An 18,297-nucleotide genomic window follows, 5' to 3' on the forward strand; every position below is an offset into this window, starting at 1 on the left:
AAATTCTTGCCAAATTCCTAATCAAGAAGAAACATAAAGAGACAATTAGAAATTCATAACAGCTATGTAAAACTGAGGACAGCTCTTGTGGGTAATGTGGAGAATAAATGAGTTGCACTAAAATATTCCTAGTGATTACGCTCAACAATGAGGAGTTGTCTCACTAGGTAATGAGGTAGTCAAAGTGCAAAGTGATGGATCATTTTTTAACTTCTAGGGCTTGCACTCTGGGGGCATACTATGTGAAGTTTTGACTCTCTCAATTTTGCCTCATAGTATAGGTTGAGTACCAAAGAGTCAAAAACATATCATGTTTTTATAACATTTAGCAGAGGGCTGGCAACATAAAAGAAAATATTAGAGGAGAATTGTTACTAAACAACTTTAAAGAACTAGATTCAGGAATGGGTGAATCCTCGTGCTCAATTTATTAACCAGAATGACCTCCATGCAGTGGCATGTTGGCCTCCAGAAGTTCTAGACTTCTGGCCAGCTGTGAATCTGGAGTGAAATCTGAACATCTCCTTGTCAATTATTGTAGTAAAGATCTCTTTTTATGCCCTGTACACCACTATATACTCAGGAGCTTGATTTTGTTTGTTTGTTTGTTTTGATCCTTGTTTTTGTAATTTCTGACATTGTAATAAGTATTTGCTAAATAACAAATATCGTGCGTTGCAATATTTTTATCCAGAAAGCTAAGAAATTGTATACTTTGTTATCACTATTGCTTTTATTTCAAAAATCTGAAAGCAATAACATAGTAACATAATTATCTTAAATTATTAGCTTAATTAAGAGCTTCATTATACTGCACTGCCACTTGCCCAGTTATAGTGAAGCTTTGTTCTACTTACTAATTGAATCCCACTGAACTTTTTGCTCTGCAATGCCTTATGCCTACAACACCTGGGCATCATCTATTTGTTTCATTCCTTCTGGAAATGTAACCATGTGGATTTTATTTCTGCTTCTAGGTTCACAGTGAGCCCAGTCCTGTCCCAGGCAGCCTGCAGAGTGCTGACCTAGTTACTCTATCTTTCTTTGATTTCATGGTGGAAATGCTCATATTCTCGCCCTTTCCTGAGGTGTCCAGCCTAATTACATTTCCCATTCATCTGATCCAAATGCTTTCTTAGATTAGGCATTTTTTATTTGCTGTTCTTTTGTTTTTCTATTCCTTTTTCCTATTTGTTCTACATTCCCCCCATTACTTTAATATTTGTAGCCAAATGTCTTTCATCTGAGCCCCACCATGCTCAATTACTCCACTTTCAACATTTTTCAAGCTATTCTCGTGGATATGTTTGTCTATCAAAAGTGGAATAATCACAGAATTTATAATTTTATTACTTATACATAAAGTATATTTAGTCTAGGGGAGAAAGATAATGAGCAAAAAAAGTTACTACGTAACTGATTGGAACAATATATTTAATCACAATGTAAGGTCAGTACCATTTCTCTTTTAGAGATAGGGTAACTGGGTCCCAGAAACATTAAATGACTTACCTGAAGTTGCCCTTTAGTTAAATCAAAATTTAGGACAAGAAATCAGAACTTCTGAGACATATTTCAGTTTAGTACCTTCCACTTGGACCTTCAGCATAGCTGTATCAAATGTTAAATTATTTAAATATTTCTGTACAGTTGGCCCTGTCCTTCCAGGTTCCCCCATCCCTCCTCATGACCTCCCAAACTTTTTCAGATCCAACACCTAAAGTGTCAATGCCAGGTACCTTAGAGACCTCTGGGACCCTATTTTCTTACAATATCTAGGATACACTGTGGCCAGTACTCTTGCTGATTGTGAAATATTTTGATATCTCCTCTATTTTAATACCATCATGGTAGCAATTCACATATGACCATAAAAATGTTAATAAGAAGTTCATTTTTTAGCCAGTTTGGCAGCTGGGAAGAGATCAGGCAGGTTTATTTTCTATTATGAAAGATCAAGGTGTCCTAAGCCATGGGTTCCTCTTCTATAATGCAGCCTATTATGTATGCAGGTGTCTCCCAGACCTCTTTGTTTCACCCTATGGAAGTTGGGATTTGGGGGACTGATTTAGACGTTAAGACTGGCTACTGCTATTGCTATGGGTAGTAAAGTCTTGGGTCTCTGACACAGGGGACTCACATCTTCTGCCAGCCTCAACAAAGCTGTGGCAGACTAATATGTTAGCTTTCAAGAAAGGTGAAATCTGGGATGTTCCCATACCTTGACAACTGGTGTATATTTCCCTAATGAAATTTTCTCTTCTCACCTTAGTTTTCCTTAGACCTCTGCTTTCTAATTTTTTCTTACTATTTTCAATACCTGGAATCAAAATTCCTTTTTATTGATGATTTATGCAAAGCAGATCCTTTTTACTTACAACTCAAATTAGGACTCCTACATGAATCTGTTTAGTCCCAAATGCTAATTTCAGTCCCTTGTTGAGGCAAAGGAAAGAACTGAAGAGATGTGGAGGTCAACTCTGAAACATCACTGAATAACTCAATTCTTTCACCCTTTCCCCGCACACTGTAAGTCCAATATGAGTCCCCAGACTCATTTTCCTTGGGCAGATCAGTCTGTTTCACACCTTGTGACCTTAGTTAGGAGGCCTATATCAGAAAGAAGTTATGATTCCATGTGTAGCATTTGCTCAATAATACCTACCTTTTCACCCGATGAATGCCTGTGAGCTTGTCAAACAGAAACCACTAGTAGGTATTCTTTGAAATGTGTATTTCAGCTGTACAATTGTTATTTGAGAAACAGACCTTTCTAATAATATTTTTCCAATGAAGTTGATACTCATTTTGCATTTTTACCTAAAAGAAAAATAATACGAAGGTTCTATATGGAAGCTTTAAACTATCTGGTAAAAGTGGCAATCAGTCCAAACACATTAAAATTCTATTTTCCTTTACAAGTGTTTGCTGCAGATGACCCCCACTGATCTTAAATATATTTCTGTATCTGTAACTGAATAGAGGTTTTCCGTACAGCATGTTCTAATGGCACTCTGGCCTTTAGCCAACAAGGCACTGAATAAGGCTATTTTTAAAATACAGAAACTGGGAACAGCTGCAGCAATCAAATTTGATAAAAACAGAGAGGAACTTTGCTTTTTTTTTTTACGGTTTGTTCAAGTTTAGTCTTCTTTCATAGAACTGCTTTTGTTCTGTTGTATGAAGGGCTGCAAGACCAATACAGTGAAGCCCTTTTAAACAAATAACTTTTAAAAGAATACGACTAAATAGAATAATTTTCCTTTGTACCAAGAGTTTCACTGCAATAGTATTTTTAAACTATTAAAAAGGGGATATATCTCTTCTAAGAGGAGGTAGAAAAAGAATCAGATATATTGGCAAAGTTTGTACTACAAAAGAGGTTTTGGTTTCCCCCGCCCCACAAAGCAACTCCTTGAAAGGGAAGATAAAGTCCTTAGTTTTTCAGTGTTGAAAATCTGAAAGTTTGCATTTGAACCTCTCTTAGGGTTTCAAGTGTTGCTAGAGGTGATGATACTTTTAATGTCCATTTCTACTTTTCACATTACTATTAGTCACGAATGTTGCTGTATTTTCCAAAAGCTAGATTAGTGTTAGTGCAGTTCCTTTGTAAAGATAAAATAACATGCTTTTTTAAACATCAATGAAAACTTTTTCACAGAGACTTTTTGTACTTATCTAAGTCCTTCAACATGTCTATATACAAGGGCTTTTTTTTTTTTTTTTTTAATTCAAGCTCTTTGGAAACTTGTCAGTACATTATTAATACATGTCATAAGGTGACCAGATACTGAAAATCTCTTATGCTGTAGTAAGTTGCAAGTTCTCTCTTCTAAGTGATTTTATGTGTGGAATAGATTTCTCTGCTACTTTGTGATCGAAATGACAAAGGACATTGTATTTCTTATGGGTATTTACAAATGGAATTAATTTTAAAATTCCGTCCAAATAAAACTATTTATGTCAACATTAATTCAATTTAGTAATCCAAGACAGTAATACAATTCTTTTTCTGTAGACATAAGGTCATGAAAGAAAATTACTTCAAAAGAAAAGAAGGGTGGAGGGAGGTGAAAATATACAAAATAGAAGTATTCAGGTGTATTCTAAACTGTACTAACTTGTTAACAGTTAGTTTATTAGATATGATGGTCCATCCGCCTGCAGTCTGTTCATAAGCTTTAAAAAAGAAAACTGTAGCAGTCTTTTCTGACTAGAATAATTCTTTCTTTGAGGCATGAGTCAAGAACTGCTCATCTTTAATGGTGAGGCAATGAGGAAAGTGTGTTTAGTGCTTTTGACAATAGCGGTCCCTGTCTTGGTTCATGAGTGAGGGGTCCTCAGTCCTGCATTAACAGCAAAACTCCTTAAAGACACACACTGTTCTAAGCAGAAACTATGACATTCCTGTTGTGCAGAGCCTTGAACTCAGCAGGTTTTCAAGGGTTCTCTGGCAAGTCACCAGACTTCATGATATAATCCTATATTTTTCGGCACCAAACAGTTCTACATGAAGGTTGCTGAGATTTAATTCTATTTAGTCATGTAGCCTATTCTCCGAAGACAAACTGCCAAGATAGTAAGATTTACTTCTGACCAGCAATACTTTTATGCACAATAACCTCAAATATTATAAAGTCTTTCAATCTCTTGCTAGGCATGTAAGACTTATATGTAACCAGGGTAAATTGGATACCAGAAACAGTTCTGTTATACAAGGAAATGTTTACTGTAAATCACTTTTCCTCATCATCATGTTCTGTCCTTATTTTAATTTGCAGCATTATTAAGTTTATAAATGAGTTCAAATGTACTACCATGTTTCTAAAATTTTATTTGTATGTGTTTTTCATGTTTCACTGAAACTAAAATAAAGGGACTATAGAAACATCTCATTATAGTTTATAATATATTTCAAGAAAATACCTGATTTCCACAGTACTTCTGGATATTTAGTGTAAAGACCATGTAGTCATATGTAAAGTAATGTTGGCACTGCCCTGTATTACACTGCATTTTAATTTGAATATTTGTTTGTTTGCTTTGTATTGCTTTTCATTGCTGGAACTGCTCAATTCTTAGGAGAGTAAGAGTGGGTGATCTCCCTGGTGACTTCATCCCCTTAGCTGGCACCAGTGTTAGGGTGCAGGATGCCCCTCCAGAAGCTATTCAGAATTTGCTGACATCAGCCTTCATTCATGAGTGCTTGCTTTGTTTAGTGATGGCACTAATATGAGGAGACACGTGAAGTAGCTCGGTTTATAGAAAAGGGCAGAAGAGGCATGGTGCTGTGAAAACATTCCCACACACACTAACGGCTCATTCACACAGAAAACAAGTGAGAGCCTTCAGTCCCTTCACGAAGCTTAACGAGAACAAACTGCTTCAAGAACCCAGAAGCAGCAGTGTTCATATTCACCACTAGTTTATCCTCATAAACTCTATTTACATTTACTGATAATACGCATGGCCAGTGGCAGCAAACGATTGCCGTGGGGAGTCTTTAAACTCTTTCTTTATGGTTTTTGTCAATGAAATACTCATGATTTATTTGGTTGTGTTCCTGTGGTGAAGATGACTTTTCAAGTACACTATAACACGGTGACTTGCAGGCCCTGAACTCCTTTGGTCACAATAAAGAGGTTGTTGACAATATGCTGTACTGGGATTTCTGGTCTTTCCTTAGTTTTAGACTCATTTAGCGGAGTTCAGAATTTTAGCACCAAAACAAAGTTATAGTCAGCTCTGGCTGGTTGTTTTCAAAAACTAGATAGCTTTAAAAGAGATGATCAAATCCATTCTATATATATATATATATACACACACACACACACACACTTTAAGTTCTAGGGTACATGTGCACAACGTGCAGGTTTGTTACCTATGTATACATGTGCCATGTTGGTGTGCTGTACCCATTAACTCGTCATTTATATTAGGTATATCTCCTAATGCTATCCCTCCTCCCTTCCCACACCCCACAAAGGCCCCAGTGTGTGATGTTCCCCTTCCTGTGTCCAAGTGTTCTCATTGTTCAGTTCCTACCTATGAATGAAAACATGCTGTGTTTGGTTTTTTGTCCTTCGATAGTTTGCTGAGAATGATGGTTTCCAACTTCATCCATGTACCTACAAAGGACATGAACTCATCCTTTTTTATGACTGCATAGTATTCCATGGTGTATATTTGTGCCACATTTTCTTAATCCAGTCTATCACTGATGGACATTTGGGTTAAAAGTTCTTTTTAAAGTCAGGCTTCCACTATGAATATATATGTATTTCTGTATATACACCTTAACCCCTCATTTTTAAGATTTCAACAGGGAATGGGACATTTCACACTGCTAGATTTTTAAAATGACTCCTGTTAATCCATTTATGGACCAGATTCTAATCTTCTTAATTTTTATATTTAAAAATTATATTTACTATTCCACATCTAAAAATGAGTGAGATAACATGGTATTCATCATTCTGTGTCTGGCTTATTTCGGTTAACATGGTGTCCTCCAGGTTCATCCATGTTGTCACAAATGACAGGATTTTATTCTTTTACGGCTGAATAATATTCTACAGTGTATATATGCCACATTTTTTATCCATTCATCCATTGTTGGGCACTTAAGTCAATTCCATATATTAGCTATTATAATAGTGCTACAGAACTTGAGAGTACAGATATCTCTTTCGACATGCTGATTCCATTTCCTTTGGCTATACATCCAGTAGTGGAATTGCTAGATCGTATGTTAATTCTATTTTTACTATTTTTGGGGAACCTCCATACTGTTTTCCATAATGGTTGTACTAGTATATATCGCTACCAACAGCGTGTAAGTGTTCCCATTTCTCCACATCCTTACCAGCACTTGACTTCTTTTGTCTTTCTGGTAACCACTAGTCTAACTGGAATGAAGTAATATCTCATTGTGGTTTTGGTTTACATTTCCTTTACCATTGGTTGTATCAAGTATTTTTTTCATATACCTAACGGTCATTTATATGTCTTCTTTTGAGAATGTCTATGAAAGTCTTTTGCCCATTTTTAAAATGAGTTATTTGGACTTTTTTCCCATTGAGTTGTTGACATTCCTTTATATATTCTATATATTAACCCCTTGTTAGAAGTATAGTCTACATATATTTTCTCCCATTTTTCTAGGTTATTGCTTTACTCTTGAATAGTTGCCTCTTCAAAGCTTTTTAGATCAATGTAACTCCATTTGTCTCTTTTTGCTTTCGTTGTCTGTGCTTTTGAGATCTTATTTAAAAAGTCCTTGCCCAGCCTAGCATCATAAAGCATTTTCCCTGGGATTTCTTCTAGTCATTTCATAGTTTCAAATTCTACATTTAAATCTTTAATCCATTTTGAGTTGATTTTTGTATATAACATGAGTCAGGGTCTAGTGTCATTCTTCTGCATGTGATTATTGAATTTTCCTAGCGCCATTTATTGAAGAGACTACTTTTTCCCCAATGTGTGTTTTCGGCATCTTTGTCAAAAATCAGTCAGCTGTAGGTGTCGAATGTATTTCTGGGCTCTCCATTCTATTCTATTAGTCTATGTGTCTGTTTCTGTGCTAGCGCCATGTTGTTTTGGTTACTATATCTTTGTATAATAGTATATTTTGAAGTTAGATAGTGTAATCCTTCTATTTTGTTCTTTTTGCTCAATATTTCTTTGGCTATTTAGGGTATTTTGTAGTTCTACAGAATTTTATAGTTGTTTTTTGTTTGTTTGTTTCTTTGTTTTTCTATTTTTCTGAAGCAGGGGTCCCTAACCCCCAGGCCACAAACAGGCATATGGGTCTGTGGCCTGTTAGAAACTGGGTCGTGTAGCAGGAGGTGAGCAGCAGGTGAGACAGTGAAGCTTCATATGTATTTTATAGCTGCTCCCCATCACTCACATTACTGCCTGAGATCAGACTCCTGTCAAATCAGCAGCCGCATTAGATTCTCACCCTATTTGCACTCCTAATAGGAGTGCAAACCCTATTGTGAACTGCTCATGCAAGGGATCTAGGTTGAGCACTCCTTATGTGAATGTAACACCTGATGATCTGTCAGTGTCTCCCATCACCCCCAGATGGGACCATCTAGTTGCAGGAAAGCAAGCTTAGGGTTCCAGCTGACTCAACATTATAGTGAGTTTTATTATTACATTGTAATACATAATGAAATAATATATAGCTATATATTACAATGTAATAATTAATATAAATAAAGTGTGCAATAAATGTAATGCATTTGGATCATCTCAAAACCACTTCCCAACCCTGTGGCTCGTCTGTGGAAAAATTGTCATCCATGAACCAGGCCCTGGTGCCAAAAACCTTTGGGAACTGCTGCTCTGAAGAATATTATAGTTATTTTGACAGAAATTGCATTAAATCTGTAGATCACTCTGAGTAGTATGGCCATTTAAAAAAAATTCTTCCAATTCATGAATATATGTCCTTCCATTTATTTGTGTCCTCTTCCACTTATTTCATCAAAGTTTTACAGTTTTATTGTAGAGATCTTTCACCTCCTTGGTTAAATATATTCCTAGGTATCTACATTTTTTAGCTATATTAAAAGAAAGTTTTAAAATTTCTTTTTCAGAAAGTTCACTATTATATGGACATACTGATTTTTATATGTTGATTTTGTAGCCTGTAATTTTAGTGAATTTGTTTATAGTTTGACTAGTTTTTTGTAGAGTTTTTAGAGTTTTCTTTATGTAAAATATTATACCATCTATAAATAGGGACAATTTGACCACCTTTTTCCCAGTTCGGATGTTTTTTATTTCTTCCTCACCAACTCTGGTGACCTTTCCACCATTAGCAGCCTTCCTGTCCACTGCTTTGTTGACACCCACAGCGACTGTCTGTCTCATATCACAAATAGCAAAATGACTCAGAGGATAGTCAGAAAAGCTCTCAACACACGAGCTTGCCAGGAACCATATCGACAATGGTAGCATCACCAGACTTCAACTATTTAGGGCCATATTCCAGCTTTTTACCAGAATGGCAATCAATCTTTTCCTTCAGCTCAGCAAACTGGCAAGCAATGTGAACTGTGTGACAATCCAGTACAGGGACATAGCCATCACTGATTTAGCCTGGTTGGTGCAGAATAGTCACCTGAGTAGGGAAGCCATTTGTTTCCATTGGTGGGTCATTTTTGTTGTCATCAGCAATGTTGGCACAGTGAACATCTTTGACGCACATATCCTTGACATTGAAGCCCCCTTTGTCCCCCAGAAAAGTTCCACTCAAAACTTCATGGTGCATTTCAACAGACTTTTCTTCAGTTATAGCATTGATTGGAACAAAGGTAACCCAGTCACCACTCAGCACACAGGAACAGTACCAAAATCACCAATTCTGTAGAAATCCAGGAGAGACAGGCCACAAATAAGGGCTTGTCAGTTGGATGAGTTGGTGATAGGATGCATTGCAGAGTTTCAAGCAACATAGTTCCACTGGCATTACTGTCTTTACAGGTGATTTTCCAGCCCTTGAACCAATGCATGTTAGCACATGGCTCTAGCATATTGTTACAATTCCAACCAGAAATTGGCACAGATGTTACTGTGCTGGCATTGTAGCCAATTTTCTTAAGTTTCAGCTTTCTTAATGATTTCTTTGTGTATTTTCTGGCTGTAGGGTGACTCAGTGGAATCCATTTTGTTAACAATAACTGTTTCACACCCAATGTGTAAACCAGAAAGACATGCTCATAGGTCTGTCCATTCCTGGAGATACCAGTTCAAATTTACCAACACAAGCAGCAACAATCAGGACAGCACAGTCAGCCTGAGATGTGGCTGTATTCATGTTTTTCACAAAGCATCTGTGTCCCAGACTATCAATAATAACCAAGTAGTACTTGCTGGTCTCAAATTTCCACATGGTATCAATGGTGATGCCATGTTCAGGTTCGGCTTTCAGTTTATCCAAGACCCAGGCATACTTGAAGTAACTCTTTCTTAGCTCAACAGCCTCTTTCTCAAAATTTTTGATGGTTCTTTGATCAATCCCTCCACATTTGTAGATCAAATGGCCAGTAGTGGTGGACTTGCCTGAATCTATGTGTCCAATTTTGACAATGTTGATGGGAGTCTTTTTCTTTTCTTTTCCATTTGACTTTAGGGATGGTTTTCATGACACTGTTGTTCTAACTGCAAACCTATTGTAAAAAAGGTTGGTATCAGCTTTAATATCTCCTGCTTCATCCTTGATTTTATTTATTTGAGTCTTCTTTTCTTTTTTTGGTTAGCCTAGTTCGTGGTTTATTGATTTTCCTTTATCATTTCAAAAAAACAAACTCTTCATTTTGTTGATCTTTTGAATTTTTGTTCTTAATATCAGTTTTATTTCTGCTCTGAGTTTTATTATTTCCTTCCTTTTGTGAATTTTGACTTTAGTTTATTAGTAATTCAATAACAAATCCTAGGTCTTTGAGGTGCATTGTTAGATTGTTTCTTAGAAATCTTCTTTTGTGATGTAGATAATTATTACTATAAATTTCCCTTTTAGTACTGGTTTTATCGTGTCCCATGGGTTTTGGTAAGATGTATCTCATGCTCATTTGTCTCAAGAAAATTTTAATTTTTCTTTTAACTTATTCACTAACCCATTGGTTATCTAAAAGGATGTTGTTTAACTTTCATGTATTTGTAACATGTCCAAAATTTTATTTTATTAATTTCTAGTTTAGACCATTATGGCCTGAAAAGATAGCTGATATGATCTCTCCTCCTACATTTGTTGAGATTTGTTTTGTGGCCTAATATGTGATTCATCCTGGAGACTGTTCCGTGTGCAACAGAAAAGAATATATATTCTACAATTGTTGGATGAAATGTTCTGTAAATGTCTGTTAGGTCCATTTGGTCTGTGGTGCAGTTTAAGTCCAATGTTTCTTTGTTGATTTTTTTGTCATTAGCTTCCCATTGTTGAAAGTGGGTGTAGTCCCCTACTATTTTGTATTGTGGTCTGTCTCTCCTTTCAGATCTAATAACATTTGCTCTATATATTTGAGTGCTCTTGTGTTGGTTGCATATATATTTATAATTGTCATGTCCTCTTGTTGAATTGATCCCTTTCTCATTATACATAATAACCTTTCCTGCCTCTTTTAACAGTTTTTGACTTAAAATATCTTTTATGTGATATAAATATGGCTTATTCTGTCAATTTTGGTGTTTGTTTGCATGGAATATCTTTTTCTATCCCTTTGCTTTTAGCCTGCCTTTACTGGTGTGGTGAGTCTTTTTTAAGTAGTATATAGTTGGGTCTTATTTTATTTTATTTTGCTTATTCAGCCACTCTGTCTCTTAATTTGAGAATTTAATCCATTTACATTCAAGGTTATTATTGTTAGATAAAAACTTATTTCTGCCATTTTGTTAATTATTTTTTCCTTATCTTGTAGATTCCTTATTTCTTTCTTCTTCTCTTGCTATTTACCTCCATGGTTTAATGGCTTTCTGTGGTACTAAGCTTTATTTATTTTCTCATTCTCATTTGATTGTCTGCTTTACTTTATTTGTGATTACCGCAAGCTAACACAAAGAGTCTTGTAGTTAGAACTGATTGTTTTAAGATGATGGAAACTTAACTTTGGTCGCATAAAATTAGACAGTTCTCCTTCCCCCTAAAATTTACACTTTTGTTCACTTAATTTACTTCTTTATCTGTGATGTGTTCCTTAGCCATTAATTGTAATTCTTGGTTTTGACCATTTGACATTAAACGTTCATACTAGAGGATTGAAGAAGTATATAGCACTCATATCACTGGAATATTATGAATTTGATTTGTTAACTTACTCTGCTGTTGAGTTTTATATTTTCACTGGTTTTCCTGTTAGTAATTATGGTCCTTTTGTTTCCATTTGTAGCACTTTGAAGCATTTTTTGTAAAACCAACTCTATGGTAATGAATTCCCTTAGCTTTTTCTTATCTACGAAGATTTTTATTTCTTCTTCATTTCTGGAAAAGAATATCTCTGCTTGATACAATATTCTCAACTAACAGCTTTTATTTCTTTCAGCACTTTAAATATACCATCCCATTCTGTCCCAGCTTTAAGGTTTCTGCTGAGAAATCTGCTAATAGTGTAATTCAGATTCCCTTATATGTGACTTGATGCTTTTCTTTTGTAGATTTTAGAATTATTTCATTTTCTGTGACTTTTGACAGTTTGATTATAATATGCCTCAGAGATAATTTTTTGGATTGAATATAATTGAGGATCTTTTAACTTCCTGAATCCGGATGTTCATAACTCTATCAATACCTGGGAATTTTTCAGCTATTATTTTGTTAAATAAATTTTCTGTGCTTTTCTCCATCTCCTTCCCTCAGGCACTCCTATTATGAGAAAATTTATTCACTTGATGGTGTTCCATAAGTCCTGTAGGCTTTCTTCATTCTCTATTATTCTTATTTCTACTTTCCCCCCACCGAACCCTCTGATTGGGCTATTTCAAAAGACTGTCTTCAAGTTCATAAATTATTTCTTCTCCTTCATCTTGTCTGTTGTCGAAGCTGTCAGTTATGTATTTTTTTTCATTTTGTTCATTGAATATTTCTGCTCTAATTCTGCTTGGTTCCTTTTTTATTTTATGCATATCTTTGTTGAATTTCTCATTCAGATCATGAATTGTTTTCCTGATTTTATTGAATTGTTTCTCTGTGTTCTCTTATATCTTGCTCAGTTTCCTTAAAATCATAATTTTGAATTTATTTTTCAGATAATATATGAATGTCCTTTTTGGGAGTCTGTTACTGGAGACATTTCGTGGGTGCCATGTTTATTTGCCTTTTTACATTTCTTGTGTCCCTACATTTATATCTGTGAATCTAATTGAATAGTCACTTTTTTCCAACATTATGGAGTAGCTTTCGTAGGGATAAATATTTTCCTGTAAACAGGTCCTAGGGTTAAGTGTGGTGCATTGGCTTTAGCTCTAGGTCGACTCAGTACTATGGTCTTCATGCAGTTTCTTCAGCTGTAATCCTCATCAGTGGTATATATTGCCTCAGTGCTCTAGGCTTCAGGAGTTTGTGATGGCAGCAGTGTAGTTTTGCTGAGGACAGGAGCACTAGGCTGGTTGTTGGACTCTGTGGCAATCTGTCTGGGAAAGCAGAATTATTACTGGACCAGCTGTTGGACCAGGCATGAGAGCAGTGATGCCAGGCATTCCTGCAATGGTATTTGCAGGGATATGGGACCACTACCAGACTGGCTGTCAGGTTGGGCTCAGGTGTGTGCAGGTGTGGTGATGCCAAGCAGGCCTGTGGTTGTCTGTCCAAGGAGGTAAGGCTGCTGTGAACCAGCTGTTGGGCCAGGCACAGGTGTATGTGAGTACAGCAAGGCCAGGCTCTTAGCCTTCTTACTGAGATTCTTCAGAGTATTCTTCATGCATCACCCCACGTGGTATTATAAATGGGAGCTTTGTACCTTGTTTTAATTTTGTGATTACATTTGAAAAATTTAGTGGTAGGATTGTTTGCTGGACTATTTTAAGGGGTTATGTATTCATTCCTTTGTAGCACTTTTTCTCTTCCATCACTGATAACATTTATTTATTTACTTTTCCATAAGTTATTGGGATACAGGTGATATTTGGTTACATGAGAAAGTTTTTTAGTGGTGATTTGTGACATTTTGGTGCACCCATCACCTAAGCAGTATACACTGCACCATATTTGTAGCCTTTTATCCCTCGCCCCTCTTCCCCCCAAGTCCCCACCGTCCATTGTATCATTCTTATGGCTTTGCGTCCTCATAGTTTAGCTCCCACATATCATTGAGAACATACAATGTTTGGTTTTCCATTCCTGAGTCACTTCACTTAGAATAATAGTCTCCAGTCTCATCCAGGGCACTGAAAATGCTGTTAATTCATACTTTTTTAGAGCTGTGCAGTATTCCATCATATATATAAACCTCGGTTTCTTTATCCACTCACTGATTGATGGGCATTTGGGTTGGTTCCACAATTTTGCAATTGTGAATTGTGCTGCTATAAACATGCATGTGCAAGTATCTTTTTCTTTTTCTTTTTTTTTTTTTTTTGAGACAGAGTCTCGCTCTGTCGCCGGGGCTGGAGTGCAGTGGCCGGATCTCAGCTCACTGCAAGCTCCGCCTCCCGGGTTCACGCCATTCTCCTGCCTCAGCCTCCCGAGTAGCTGGGACTACAGGCGCCCGCCACCTCGCCCGGCTAGTTTTTTTGTAGTTTTAGTAGAGACGGGGTTTCACCGTGTTAGCCTGGATGGTCTCGATCTTCTGACCTCGTGATCCGCCCGTCTCGGCCTCCCAAAGTGCTGGGATTACAGGCTTGAGCCACCGCACCCGGCCAAGTATCTTTTTCAAATAATGACTTCCTTTCCTCTAAGTAGACACCCAGTAGAGGGACTTCTGGATCAAATGGTAGCTCTACTTTTAGTTCTTTAAGGAATCTCCACACTGATTTTTATAGTGGTTGTGCTAGTTTACATTCCCACCAACAGTGTAGAAATGTTCTCTATTCACCACATACACACCAACATCTACTGTTCTTTGATTTTTGATTATGGTCATTCTTGCAGGAGTAAGGTGGTATAGCATTGTAGTTTTGATTTGCATTTCCTGATCATTAATGATGTTGATCATTTTTCATATGTTTGTTGGCCATTTGTATATCTTCTTTTGAGAATTGTCTATTCATGTCCTTAGCCCACTTTTTAATAGGATTGGTTTTTTCTTACCAATTTGTTTGAATTTGTTGTAGATTCTGGTTATTAGTCCTTTGTCAGATGTATGGATTGTGAAGATTATCTCCCACTTTGTGGGTTGTCTGTTTACTCTGCTGACTGTTCCTTTTGCCATGCAAAAGCTCTTTAGGATAATTAGGTCCCAGCTACTTATCTTTGTTTTTATTGCATTTGCTTTTGGGTTCTTGGTCATGAAATCCTTGCCTAAGCCAATGTCTAGAAGGGTTTTTCCAATGTTATCTTCTAGAATTTTTATAGTTTCAGGTCTTAGGTTTAAGTCCTTATCCATCTTGAATTGACTTTTGTATAAGGTGAGAGACAAGGATCCAGTTTTATTCTCCTAGATGTGGCTAGCCAATTATCCCAGCACCATTTGTTAAAAAAGGTGTCCTTTTCTCACTTTATGTCCTTGTTTATTTTGTCGAAGATCAGTTGGCTGTAGTATTTGGGTTTATTTCTGGGTTTTCTATTCTGTTCCATTGGTCTATGTGCCTATGTTTGTACCAGTACCATGCTGTTTTGGTGACTATGGCCTTACAGTATAGCTTAAAATCAGGTAATGTGATGCTTCCAGATTTGCTCTTTTTGCATAGTCTTGCTTTGTCTATGTGGGCTTTTTTTTCGTTCCATATGATGTTTAGAATTTTTTTTCTAATTCTGTGAAGAATGATAGTGTGGTATTTTGATGGGAATTGCAATGAATTGTAGATTGCTTTTGCAGTATAGTCTTTTTCACAATATTGATTCTACTCATCCATGAACATGGGATATTTCCATTTGTTCATGTCATCTATGATTTTTTTTTAAAAGTGTTTTGTAGTTTTCCTTGTAGAGGTCTTTCAACTCTTTGGTTAGATAAATTCCTAAGATTGTTTGTTTGTTTGTTTTGCAGCTATTGTAAAAGTGGTGGAGTTCTCGATTTGATTCTCTGCTTGGTCATTGTTATATATAAGGGCTACTGGTTTGTGTACATTACTCCTGCATCTGGAAACTGAATTCTTTTATCAGTTCTAGGAGCTTTCTGGAGGAGTCCTGAGGGTTTTCAAAGTAAAAGATCATATCATCAGCAAGCAGTGACAGTTTTACTTCCTCTTTACCAATTTGGATGCTCTTTATTTCTTTCTCTAGTCTGATTGCTCTAGCTAGGACTTCTAGTACTATGTTGAAGAGTAGTGGTGACAGTGGGCATGCTTGTCTTTTTCCAATTCTCAGAGGGAACGCTTTCAACTTTTCCCCATCAGTATTATGTTGGCTGTAAGTTTTTAATAGATGGCTTTTATTACATTAAGTTATGTCCCTTGTATACCGATTTTGCTGAGCATTTTAATCCTAAAGAGATGCTGGATTTAATCAAATGCTTTTTTTTTTTTTTTTTTTTTTTTTTTGCACTTCCTGCCTAGAACTCCCAAGATTATATGCCCTTTGTCTTCCACTACCAGGGTGAGTAGGGAAGGACAATCAGGAAGAGGGCAGGGTTAGGAGTTTCTGAGCTCAGACTCTCCTTGGGTGGGTCTTGCTGCAGCTGCAGCATGGGGGATGGGGTTGAGATTCCCAGGTCAGTGGACTTGTGTACGTAGGAGGATTATGGCTGCCTTTGCTGAGTCATGCAGGTTGTCAGGGAAGTGGGGGAAAGCCCACAATCACAGGCCTCACACAGCTCCCAAGCAAACTGAAGGGCTGGTCTAACTCCCACCATGCCCCTACCAACAGCCCCGAGTTAGTTTCCAGGCAGAAGGTATGACGGGCTTGAAAACCCGTCTCCCATCTGTGAAAGAAAAGGTCTTGGTTCTTCCCCGGTCTGTGGAGTTTGCACACCAGATTTGCGCCCTCTCCTGAGTTCTAACCAGGTGGCTTCTCACCACGTTCAAATTGTTACAAAGTTTAGCTAGAGATTTCCTTCTCCCTGTGGAGTTTTACACCCTGCTCCTCTGGTCACCCTCCCGTTGGATCCCTGTGGTGTGGTGCCAGGCAGGTATGGCCGGTTAGGGGACCCTAGGAGCTTCCAGGGCCTTTCTGCTGCTTCCTCTACCCCTGTATTTGGCTTGGCTCTCCAAATTGACTCAGCTCCAGGTAAAGCCGGAAACTTCTCCTGGAAAGGGACCATCAGCTTCTCTAGTGGGGGTGTGTGTTGGGGAGAGGAGGGTCTCCCTTTCCCATTTCCTCAGTTGGGCCCTCACAGTATTTGGGGGATTTTCCGGGTTCAGCAGGAGCAGTCCACTTCTTTCAGAGGGTCTGTATGTCCTCTCGAGATTGCTGGTTTGTTCTTGCAGTCTGTCGAGCTAAAATTTACAATGCGAGCTGCTCTGTCTGGAGCTACAATCTAGTCCTGCCTCCTGTCCACCATGATGATCCAAGAGAACTGTTAACATTTAATTGGTTAGTTATTACTGTTGTCACAGTAAGTGAATTTAGTAATGGAATTTAGAGTCAAGCATATCTATTTAGAAAACCAGATTTTCAATTCTATGTAAAGACTTGAACAAGTGACATAGTTTCCCTGTCAATAAAATGAAGAGAATAATACCTATCTCAAAGGACTGTTGAGAGTCTTAAATGGAAAAATGCCTGTAAATCCCTTAGCAGGGAGCCTGCTCATAGCAGACACATAGTAGAAGTATTAGTCCTCCCCATACAGTTTCTCCTTTATTAATAGACCTACAGTTGGATTGTATGTTCCTTCAGGTGCGAAAAGCCTGCCTTTACGTTTTACACACTTGTACTCTGAAACACAGTTTATATTAATAAATTTTTGTTAAAACTCTTTCTACCCACCCCCTTTTAAAATTTGTGTCTTCTGGGTAGATAAGGAAAAACAGGTATTTATGCTTGTGAGAAGTATATCTAAATTAAGAATCAATTAGAAATAGATGGACATGTTGAAGACAAATCCTTGAATTATTCACTTTAGTGAATGGGTTTCATATGTTCCTTGGCTTTTTGAAAGTTTATTCTTGGTCCTCAGACATGTTTCATAATGTTGCTGGATAAATGAAACATCACTGGAAGGCGTGCTATCTACAAACCCTCAAAAGGTACAACTCCATAGGTAGCCTGGTCTTACTATGGCCAAATAATGACTCAATAAGTGTCAATATAATTAGCAATTTATGTTGATTTCAAAATGTTCCTGCTGAGTCAATGAGTACCTCCACATGGCCTCCGACAGTGGTGCGGAATGTTGCTGGACACACTGCACAAAGGGGTTTATCCTATTCTGCTCCAGCCTTTCTCCCCCTTTCTTCAGTACCCACTATATTTTGCGAAATGCTACAACCCATATTCAGTCTGTGTTTGTAATGCATTCTCTTCTGTTCCTTCACATATGGCAGTCTGAAACAATTACATAATGAGACATATTATCAGGGCATAACTGAAAAAAATGAAGACTAAGCTATGAATAAATATTACCCACTTATTAGCTAAGCTGCTCATGTGTCCTCTAATCTATATGTGCCCCGACTTTCAGATTTACATTCATATCCCTGATTACCTGTGTAACAAATGAATGCAGCACTAATTATGTTCAGAAAGAGATTTAT

General features: G+C 37.2%; 1 protein-coding gene and 1 pseudogene across 10 annotated transcripts in view; one reads left to right on the plus strand and one right to left on the minus strand.

Annotated features, from left to right (window-relative positions):
* Window positions 1-18,297, plus strand: part of DGKB (diacylglycerol kinase beta) — an 833,256-nt gene that overhangs the window by 775,464 nt on the left and 39,495 nt on the right. The gene's annotated exons all lie outside the window — the stretch shown is intronic.
* On the minus strand, window positions 8,255-10,153 carry LOC140709537 (elongation factor 1-alpha 1 pseudogene; annotated as a pseudogene).

This window comes from Chlorocebus sabaeus, chromosome 21 (genome assembly GCF_047675955.1).
Source record: "Chlorocebus sabaeus isolate Y175 chromosome 21, mChlSab1.0.hap1, whole genome shotgun sequence".
NCBI classification, from domain to species: Eukaryota; Metazoa; Chordata; class Mammalia; order Primates; family Cercopithecidae; genus Chlorocebus; species Chlorocebus sabaeus.